We start from the raw sequence: 10,981 nt of genomic DNA on the forward strand, positions 1-10,981 counted from the left end.
GATAGTTTTCTGAAAAACATAAATTCCACAACTCCCGTAACAGCTGTGACAAAAATGCAGCTTTAGCTATGATGCATCCATTGAAACTCTGTTTTGTATAGTGGTTATTTTATCTGTTCCCTCCTTTTTAGTACTTCTTTTTTCTTTTTAGTGGACAAACCTTTCCACAGTTTAGCATGCTCAAGTCTATACATCATATCTAAGCAACTGCCGCCTTCTAATAAGCCATCACCTTTTTGGTAATGTAAGCAGTGTCAGGATGAGCTCCACCCTGACATCTGGTGGTGAGGTGTGGCAAGTTGTGGAAAAGAATTTCAGGGGCCGATCTCATTTGCATAGGCACACCCACCACGCCTAGAATGAGACCATAGCTGCCCAAATGGTCACTTTGGCTGCTGTGGGATCCCCAGTGTCTCTGTTATTGGGGCAGGAAGAATAAATTGTTATTACCCTGATTATGGGAACTGTGCTTGGAACTGTACGTGGCCTTTTGTTACGATGGAGGGATTCACCATCATCTAAGTAGCACTCGCTAGGCAAGGGTCATGGGTTCCAAAACTGTGTGAATGGAGAGAGGCTGGGGACAAGTATTAATACTTGGTGGCATGGGCCCCTTGGTGAGGGCCTTACATGCTAATTGCACTTCCTCCTCTCTCCACTGTGGAATATCAGAGCTAATTTTGATTTCATTAGAAGTCTAGTTACAGGCTGCTGAGCTCACTTTGGGCTGACAGTGCACCAGCACTGGGGCTCCCCTATTATAAGCTGAATTCACCTAAGCGCTGAAATCACTGAGTGTTGTGTTAAGTAGTGGGGGAGCCTGAAGATATATTGTGGAGCAGTTTGCGGGCCGGCTGGCGAAGCAGTTCGACACGGAGCAGTGTGTGGATGGCAGGAGCTGCTTGTGGGCCGTGGAGCTGAGCGAAGGAGTTCGTGGGGCGGCTGGCGGAGCGGAGCGCAGCTGAGTGAAGGAGTTCGTGGGGCGGCTGGTGGAGCGGAGTGCAGCTGCGCGAAGGAGTTTTGTGGGGCGGCTGGCGGAGCGGAGCGGAGCGCCGCTATGGAGCTATGGGGCGGTCAGCTTCAGATCACGTAAGGTGCCTCTTACCCCCGTCCCATTTCCACCCAGGTTGGGAGGTAAAGCTCCGCCGATAAACTTTCGAACTCTGGGGCTGCCCTGACCAGGGACAGAGACTTTTGGGGCATTGGACTTTTGGGGTTGCTGGACTCAAGAACCAAAGGGAAAAGGGCATGCCCCAATTTGCCTGGGGTGGGTTGTTTTTGCTCATGGGTTGTGTTATGAATCCGGTTGGTGGTGTTTCCCCAACATAATGCCACATTGTTTCTCTCTGTTATTAAAAGACTTTTGCTACACTCAGACTATGTGCTTGCGAGAGGGGAAGTATTGCCTCTTGGAGGCGCCCAGCGGGGGTGGTATATATTTGTCCCAGGTCACTGGGTGGGGGCTCGAGCCAGTTTGCATTGTGTTATTGGAATGGAACCCCTAGATATTGAACCCGGCCCTTGTTGCTGCCAACTCTGACGGGCAGAAGGGTTACATTTTTGGGGGCTCGTCCGGGATCGCCTGGGTCAGTACCCCTCGCAAGCACCTGTTGAGTGATCCACTACATTGGGAAACAATTTATATATTTTTTTTGTTTGTGCTTATATTTTGAGGAAATTACTGTTTGTATAATGGCTAATATGTCAGGTTTGTTGGGCCCTGGCTCAGCAGCTTCTAGCTCGGAGGCTGCAGCCTCGGCTGATGATTGGACAAAAGCTCTGGGGCAAATATTGGAAAAGGTTGTGCTGCCCCATGCTGAGTCAGACTCTTGTCGTAAGTTAAGATTATTTGCTGGGGAGGAGGAGTTTGAACCCTGGTTAGAGCATACCACTGAAATGCTGCAAGAGTGGGCCGTACCAGATGCAGAAAAGCGAAGATGCCTTATAGAGAGCCTTGGCGGCCCAGCATTAGATGTGATTCGCACCCTGAAGCTCATTGACCCTGGGGTCAGTGTGAAGGACTGCCTAGAGGCCCTTGAACACAACTTTGGGAGCGTAGAGGGCCCTGAAGACAGCTACTGTAAGTTCCTTAATTCCCGACAACAAAAGGGCGAGAAGGCTTCAGCCTACATACAGAGACTGGAGAGACTGCTTCAGAGAGCTGTCATGAGGGGAGCAGTGACTGCTGAGCAGATGGATCAGACCCGACTGGCTCAAATTGTAAGAGGAACTCAGTATCAGAACCCGATTCTACTTCATCTCCGGCTAAGAGAACGACGGGAACATCCCCCAAGTTACTCCCAGCTGATAAAAGAGGTCCGAGAGGAGGAAGAAAGGCAGGCTGCCAGTGAGTTTTGGGAAGCCCAAACATCGGAGCCAGCCAGCACAACACCACTGCAAATGGCCAGTGTACTGATGGTGAGCACCAGAGAGGAACTTGCCCAACAAATACAGGTCCTGACGGAATGGATAGCTGAGCTGCAAAGTACCGTTGACCGAGTTAAGACTTCTAGGAATAAGAAGCCTCAAACTGTGGCGATTGAGAAGCCCGCACTTAGAGCCACCATCCCCCCCAGGCGAAGGGGGAAAGGTCAATTCTTCTGCTACCGATGTGGTCAGGATGGACACAGTGCTGCCAAGTGCCGTAATGAAGAAAACCCCTCCTTAGTGTATGGAAAGCTGAGGATCAGTTGGGAGAGATCCGGTAGCTGCCAGAGGGTCTGGGGACGGGGACCCCCCAGGTCTGCAGGATTTGAAGATTCCCCCAGAAAAGACTGTCCAGCTGGGATCCCTGCAGGACTGATAGGGCCTCGAGCAGAGGTCATGGTGAGGATCGAAGGGGTGGAGTGTAAAGCAGTGCTTGACACTGGATCTCAAGTGACTATTATATTTCAGTCATTCTACCAACAGATGCTTAGGCACCTGCCTATACAGCCACTGACTGGCCTTGGCCTATGTGGCCTCAGCATGGATGAATACCCCTATCAAGGGTATGTCATAGTGCACCTGGAATTCCCAGAGGAGGTTGCTGGGGTGAGAGAAGAGGTAGACACAGCTGCCTTAATATGCCCTGACCCTAAAGGGACTTCTGATGTGTCTGTGCTGATAGGGACCAACTCCAGTCTCTTCAAGGTACTCGCAGATTACTGCAGAAGGCGGGCTGGGGACCAGTACCTGAATACCCTGATGATCCATACGCTTTGTGCTGAAGCCTATAGGAAAATTGAGAGCGCTAAAAGGGACACATCTGAGCTACCGCTTGGGGCACTGAAGTACGCGGGCACAACCCCCTTAGTAGTGCCTGCAAGGACGGAGCAAGAAGTGCTTGTCATGAGTACCTGTCTGAAAGGCAGTAAAGGGACGTTAGCAATGATAGAGCAGCCGATGGGAGGAGAGCTCCCTGAAGGAGTGCTGGTCCCCAGTGGAGTCATAACCCTACCTGCTGAAGCCCAGGAAAGGGTGACTATACTGATTGCTAATGAAACGAGTCGTGATATTTTTGTGAAGCAAGGACAAAAGATAGCAGACCTCTTTGAGCCTGAGTCGATTGTAAAACCCCAGTATGAAACTCCAGTTCCGGCAATAGACCCAGCAAAGTTTGACTTTGGAGATTCACCAGTGTCCGAGGACTGGAAAGATCGCCTGAGGAAGAAACTTTGTGAAAGATCCAAGGTGTTCTCACTGCATGAGTGGGATGTGGGATGTGCAAAAGGAGTAGAGCACAATATCAGACTACATGACTCTCGACCTTTCAGGGAGAGATCTAGGAAGATTGCTCTCTCTGAGATGGAAGATGTGCGACATCATCTTCAGGAGCTGGCTGCGAATGGCATCATTACAGAGTCCCGCAGCCCATACGCCTCACCCATCGTGGTAGTCCGCAAAAAGAATGGGAAAATCCGGATGTGTATTGACTACCGCACCCTAAACAGCCGTACGGTGGTCGACCAGTACACTATGCCTCGAGTGCAAGACGCCTTAGACTGTTTGCTGGGAAGCCAGTGGTTCTCTGTGTTGGATCTTCGAAGTGGATACTACCAGATCCCTCTGGGAGAAGAAGATAAGGAGAAGACAGCCTTCATCTGCCCATTAGGGTTTTATCAGTTCGAACGCATGCCCCAAGGGATTTCTGGAGCACCTGCCACCTTTCAACGTCTCATGGAGAAAGTTGTGGGAGACATGAATTTACTGCAAGTGTTAGTTTATTTGGATGACCTGATTGTGTTTGGAAGAACCTTAGAGGAGCATGAAGAAAGACTTCTTAAAGTGCTTGATAGGTTGGAGGATTATGGTCTGAAGCTTTCAATTGACAAATGCCAGTTCTGCAGAACCTCAGTGAAGTACGTGGGTCACATTGTGTCCCAAGAAGGTGTGAGTACTGATCCTGATAAAATAGAAGCACTCACTACATGGCCACGTCCAAGTAACTACAGAGAACTCAAGACCTTCCTTGGATTTAGTGGCTACTACCGCAGATTTGTGAAAAACTATGCTACGATTGTAAAGCCTCTGAATGATCTTACCAGGGGACATCAGTCCAGCAAGAACAAATCTAAGTCCAAGAATAAGGGGAGGTCCCCAAAGCCTCCTGTGCAGAGACACAATGGCCCCTTTGCACCATTTGGGCCACGGTGGGATGAGAGATGTGAAAGGGCTTTTCAAGAAATCATTACTTGCCTAACTCATGCTCCAGTCCTAGTTTTTGCTGACCCAAGCAAACCATTTATCCTGCATACTGATGCCAGTTTGGAGGGTCTGGGAGCAGTCCTGTACCAGGAAGTGGAAGGCAAATGTAAACCTGTAGCCTTTGCCAGCCGAGGATTGTCTGATAGTGAAACTCGCTATCCCACCCACAAGCTGGAGTTTTTGGCCTTGAAATGGGCCATCACTGAGAAATTTCGAGACTACTTGTATGGTGCTCAGTTCCAGGTGTGGACAGACAACAATCCACTGACTTATGTGTTAACAAGTGCTAAGCTGGATGCTACAGGGCAGAGATGGGTGGCCGCCTTGGCTAGCTATGAGTTCAGCATTCAGTACCGATCAGGGAGAAGCAATGTAGATGCAGATGCATTGTCCAGGCGTCCGCAGGCTCCAGAAGTTGCTGTGATACCCACAGATGGAGTGAGAGCTATTTGCAGTGTGAGTCGCCGAGAGCCAGAGGCCCGTGAAGACTTTCAGGGATGTGTTGCAGAAGCTTTGGGCCTGCCCCCTGAATGCATGCCTTCTGCTTCGGTGAACTATATTGCATTAGACCAATCTCCTTTGCCCATGCTCAATGCGGCTGACTGGCAAGAAGCCCAGCGGCAAGATATTGACATTCGTGATACACTACTTGCCAAAAGGGAGGGGCGAAGCCCAACTGCGGTTGTCCCACCTAACCCGGAGGGTAAACTACTATTGAGAGAATGGACCAAACTAAAACTGATTCAGGGAGTGCTACACCGAATGACCACTGACCCTTTACAAAAACAACGAGCACAACTAGTACTGCCAAAAAAGTACAGAGCCCTGGCCATGAGGGCCCTGCATGATGACTTTGGGCATTTAGGGATGGAGAGGACCCTGGAACTTATTCGTAGTAGGTTCTATTGGCCCCGAATGGCTGAAGATGTTCGCAGGAAATGTGAGACTTGCGCTCGATGTGTTCAAAGGAAAACTCTGCCCACGAGGGCTGCATATCTCAAGAACATCACCAGCAACAAACCTTTGGAGTTGGTATGCATTGATTTCTTGTCTGTAGAGGTAGACAAGAGGAATGTTGGAAACATTCTAGTAGTGACTGACCATTTTACACGGTATGCACAAGCATATCCCACACGTGATCAGAGGGCCACCACCGTTGCTCGAGTATTGTGGGACAAATATTTCTCAGTCTATGGATTCCCGGCTCGGATACACTCTGATCAGGGGCGGGATTTTGAGAGTCACCTTCTGAAGGAGGTGCTGAAGATAGCAGGAATTAAAAAGTCTAGGACAACGCCTTATCACCCCCAAGGTGATCCTCAGCCAGAGAGGTTCAATCGAACCCTATTAGATATGTTGGGAACTTTGCGACCAGAGCAGAAGGCAACCTGGAGCCAGCATGTCGCATTTCTGGTGCATGCCTACAATGCCACAAAGAACGATGCTACGGGAGTCACCCCATATCTCTTGATGTTTGGGCGAGAACCAAGATTACCCATAGACTTGTGCTTTGGTGTATCAGAGGATGGAGATAGCTATGAAACTCATCAGCAATATGTATCCCGACTAAAAGAAAAGCTGCGGGATGCTTATCGCTTAGCTACCGCTGCGGCTCGGAAGAACGCAGACCGCAACAAACATCGATATGATGCTAGAGTGCGTTCGCAGGAGCTCCAGCCGGGGGACAGAGTCCTGCTGCGAAATTTGGGTATTGCTGGCAAACACAAGATAGCTGACAGATGGAAGGCAATACCTTACCTGGTGATGGAAAAGCTGGGAGATCTGCCGGTCTACAAGATCAAACCTGAAGACGGTCCAGGGCAAATAAAGACGGTGCATAGAAACCTTTTGCTCCCTGTGGGGGAATTGGTAAGCACCCCTTGTGAGATGGGCCACGGCAGGGCCGCCGGGCAGAACAGAGGTGCTAGACCAAAGCCGCCATCCAACACAGACAGTGGGCCCCCTGCAGCTAACTTACCCCTATTCTGCACATCTGAGAGTGAGTCTGAGGAGGAAGACACAACCCTGGTGTATCCTGGGATGGAGACAAGATTTCAGTCTCGATCAGCTGAACCAAACGAGAGTTTTCCCTCTTCCGCCCTAAACCCAATGGCGGAACTATTTAGGCCCCTTTCTGATACCCCGGTGCTGCTGATGAGACCCCCCTGTGATGACACACACAGCTTATTGGACAATGGGGACAGACAGGTAGAGGATGTCCTGGGCACCTTGGACCCTCCAGCGTTAGAACTAGGAGTGCAGGGGCCTACGCCAGTAGCCGAGGGACCCTCCAGGGAAGCCTCTCCATCCGTCACTCAAGAGGATGTTCCCCTTACTTCGGCAACAGAGATTCTCAATAGACGAGACAGGGTGATAAGACCAGTGAAACGGTTAACTTATGATGCACCTGGGGTGACTAGTGAGGAGCCAATACATTTAGCACACAGGCTTGTGGAAGCTAAAGTGGGCTTCCTGAGGCCCTTTGGAGGAAACCAATGAGTTGGTATAAAGGGAGTGTGATTTGTCGGGACGACAAAGTCTCGGCTGGGGGGAGGATGTAAGCAGTGTCAGGATGAGCTCCACCCTGACATCTGGTGGTGAGGTGTGGCAAGTTGTGGAAAAGAATTTCAGGGGCCGATCTCATTTGCATAGGCACACCCACCACGCCTAGAATGAGACCATAGCTGCCCAAATGGTCACTTTGGCTGCTGTGGGATCCCCAGTGTCTCTGTTATTGGGGCAGGAAGAATAAATTGTTATTACCCTGATTATGGGAACTGTGCTTGGAACTGTACGTGGCCTTTTGTTACGATGGAGGGATTCACCATCATCTAAGTAGCACTCGCTAGGCAAGGGTCATGGGTTCCAAAACTGTGTGAATGGAGAGAGGCTGGGGACAAGTATTAATACTTGGTGGCATGGGCCCCTTGGTGAGGGCCTTACATGCTAATTGCACTTCCTCCTCTCTCCACTGTGGAATATCAGAGCTAATTTTGATTTCATTAGAAGTCTAGTTACAGGCTGCTGAGCTCACTTTGGGCTGACAGTGCACCAGCACTGGGGCTCCCCTATTATAAGCTGAATTCACCTAAGCGCTGAAATCACTGAGTGTTGTGTTAAGTAGTGGGGGAGCCTGAAGATATATTGTGGAGCAGTTTGCGGGCCGGCTGGCGAAGCAGTTCGACACGGAGCAGTGTGTGGATGGCAGGAGCTGCTTGTGGGCCGTGGAGCTGAGCGAAGGAGTTCGTGGGGCGGCTGGCGGAGCGGAGCGCAGCTGAGTGAAGGAGTTCGTGGGGCGGCTGGTGGAGCGGAGTGCAGCTGCGCGAAGGAGTTTTGTGGGGCGGCTGGCGGAGCGGAGCGGAGCGCCGCTATGGAGCTATGGGGCGGTCAGCTTCAGATCACGTAAGGTGCCTCTTACCCCCGTCCCATTTCCACCCAGGTTGGGAGGTAAAGCTCCGCCGATAAACTTTCGAACTCTGGGGCTGCCCTGACCAGGGACAGAGACTTTTGGGGCATTGGACTTTTGGGGTTGCTGGACTCAAGAACCAAAGGGAAAAGGGCATGCCCCAATTTGCCTGGGGTGGGTTGTTTTTGCTCATGGGTTGTGTTATGAATCCGGTTGGTGGTGTTTCCCCAACATAATGCCACATTGTTTCTCTCTGTTATTAAAAGACTTTTGCTACATTCAGACTATGTGCTTGCGAGAGGGGAAGTATTGCCTCTTGGAGGCGCCCAGCGGGGGTGGTATATATTTGTCCCAGGTCACTGGGTGGGGGCTCGAGCCAGTTTGCATTGTGTTATTGGAATGGAACCCCTAGATATTGAACCCGGCCCTTGTTGCTGCCAACTCTGACGGGCAGAAGGGTTACAGTAAAAAAAATTAGAAACTTCCAAAATCAAAAGGCTTCCCACTATCCTTTACTGACGCATGCCCTCTGAAATGTCATCTGTGCTAACATGAAGAGAGAGGAGGGACATACTTTTTCTTCTGGAATGGTGGGAACCTGGCTCATGTGAACACATGTAGGTCATATGTGTTGCAATTAGATTGACTAATGCACATCACTGCTCCCTTAAGAAATCCCAGTGGACTCAATACCTGTACCTTAAGGTCAATGGAGCTTCACATGGGCACTGGTCTTGACCTGATTGCTGGCCACCATATGGATGTAATGTGAAGAAAGTCAATCCCTCACCCACCCTAACCATGTCCTGCAAAATGGAGATAACAATCCTTCTCCCCATGCCAATCTACACATTGGTGGGGAGCAAAGGCTAAATTTATTACTTGATGAAAGGAAAGTTCTAGGCAAAATTATAGTACTGACCAAAGGAAACTTGCCAGTCAAATGAATACTAATGAGAGAGAGATGCCATATTCATCTGCCCTATTTATATATGAGACAGAGAGAGTGAGAAAAAGACTACCAAGTGTATCTTATGTGTGTGACAGAATGTGTGGATGTAAGGAAATGAGAACATGTTTAGCAGAGAGTGAGTAAGAATATGTGAGTGAGTTAACGTATGGCAGAACAACTGAAGAGCTGTAAGGACATACAGGTCCAGTCCAGTGATGGCAGGGAATAGAACTTTACATCATCCTACTCAAGTGAGACCAGAAGGCAGAGCTGAGTGTGAAGGGAATCCTTACATTTCCACAGGATAGACAGTAAATTCATTTTAAGAGTCATCGGAAGTGAAATGGCACCTAGCAACTGAAGTTTCTGTCCACTTGGTTAAGGACACTAATCAAACTCTCCAACTTTTAGGGAAAATAAAATAGAATAAAAAAAATCACAGACTACATCCTCCTCCTTTGTTATGCGTTTTAAAATAGATCCTGGGTGATGAATTTGTTGGACTCTAACTACATACATAGCCTAATGGCCCAGTGCGGAGTTAAAAAACAATTGTTTAGACACAAAGTCAATGACTGGTAATAGCAACGTTAGTTTAAGAGAATCAAATCAAGCTTTGGGCAGAATTCCTCACTTAGTTTTTACTCAGGTAACCTCTGATTTAAGTCAATAGGAGCTTGCCTGAATAAGGTCTGAGTAAATAATACAAGTTAGCTGCAATCTGCATTAAAGATGCATTGGGGTGCTGAGCGTGTGTCACGTGCTTGGTCGAACTGGGTATTATGAGCTTCCTTTACAGGACTCCTGAAACCATCATTTAATACTTGCATAAGCAGAGGATCCAAATCAACAGCCTCAAGCTCCTTTGCAGTTCCATAAGTAAGAAAAACTGGGCTGGTTGGCTGCTCCCTGAAGATGTATGAATACTAGGGATGAGGAGCACTATATCCAGCGTGGAAGAGGAGCTGGCTGCTTGGCTGTCTTCTCTCCTCACTACAAGACTTTGCAGGGTGGGTATGAAGTACTGATTGGAAGCTGTGGTTCACTAAACTTTTTCATACCTTAGATTCTTTTCCACAGAGTACTGGGAGGTGGTGGTTCAGTGTGATTCTTATTTTATCTGAACTAATTCGCTTTTCTCTTGATGCCACTCAGGTGGAGATATATCCCCTCTCTGCAACAGGATTGTGTGTTCCCCTTCTACAGGAAAAAGACCAGAATCCATGGAAAACCCTGCATTAGCTTTGTTGATCCCTTGCCAGATGCATAGATGAACCCTCCCTTTCCATTGCTGCCACAGCAGGGTAATGCTTGAGAGAAGTTATTATGCTTCCTTTGCCACTTAGCCCTTGAATGGGTCTCATAGACTGTGAGGGAAAGTTAATTCTGTTCTGATCATTATTCATGAGTCTCTTTAGTACATGTTTTTTGGGGCCACATAAGATGGAGACTTTTGTTTGGAAAATGCTTCTTCTCTGACTCCTTCCCCATCATCCTCACCATGCCCTCTTTGGCCACATCACAAGTGGATTGTGTATAGATTATGCAGACAAGCTGGTGGCAGTTATGGTGAGTGTCTGTCTGGTCTGATCTGGTCTGGCTGCCATTCTCCTACAGGCAGCTGCTTGCTCCTTTTCCCCTGGATTGCTGTGATTTCGTTCTCTCCTGTCCCCTATTGCAGAGATGAAAATAAGAGCCTAGCCTATGTTTCTCATTGAAACTCTGCTGTTGTAGGTGTTTGCAGAACTGCACTGTGGAAGTGGGTGCATGCTCTGCAGTCTGTGAGCTTATTCCTAAACATTCAGCCACACTTTCAAACTGCTAGCTCTTCACAAAGTTTTTGTTTTATTTTTAACAGTAAATTCTGTCACATGTGTTGCTCAACAGAGTCACAGCACAGCCCATAAAGGCCCCTCATTGTTTCAGAACATCCTGTC

At 48.8% G+C, this 10,981-nt stretch overlaps 1 long non-coding RNA gene across 1 annotated transcript; it reads left to right on the forward strand.

The window, feature by feature from the left end:
* The first annotated feature begins 309 nt into the window (after window positions 1-309).
* Window positions 310-8,370, forward strand: LOC140911744 (uncharacterized). The gene is made up of 2 exons (XR_012159116.1): window positions 310-1,089; window positions 7,693-8,370. It is a non-coding gene; the product is annotated as an uncharacterized lncRNA (long non-coding RNA).
* The last annotated feature ends 2,611 nt before the right edge of the window (window positions 8,371-10,981 follow it).

The sequence above is a fragment of the Lepidochelys kempii genome, chromosome 5 (genome assembly GCF_965140265.1).
Source record: "Lepidochelys kempii isolate rLepKem1 chromosome 5, rLepKem1.hap2, whole genome shotgun sequence".
Taxonomy (NCBI): domain Eukaryota; kingdom Metazoa; phylum Chordata; order Testudines; family Cheloniidae; genus Lepidochelys; species Lepidochelys kempii.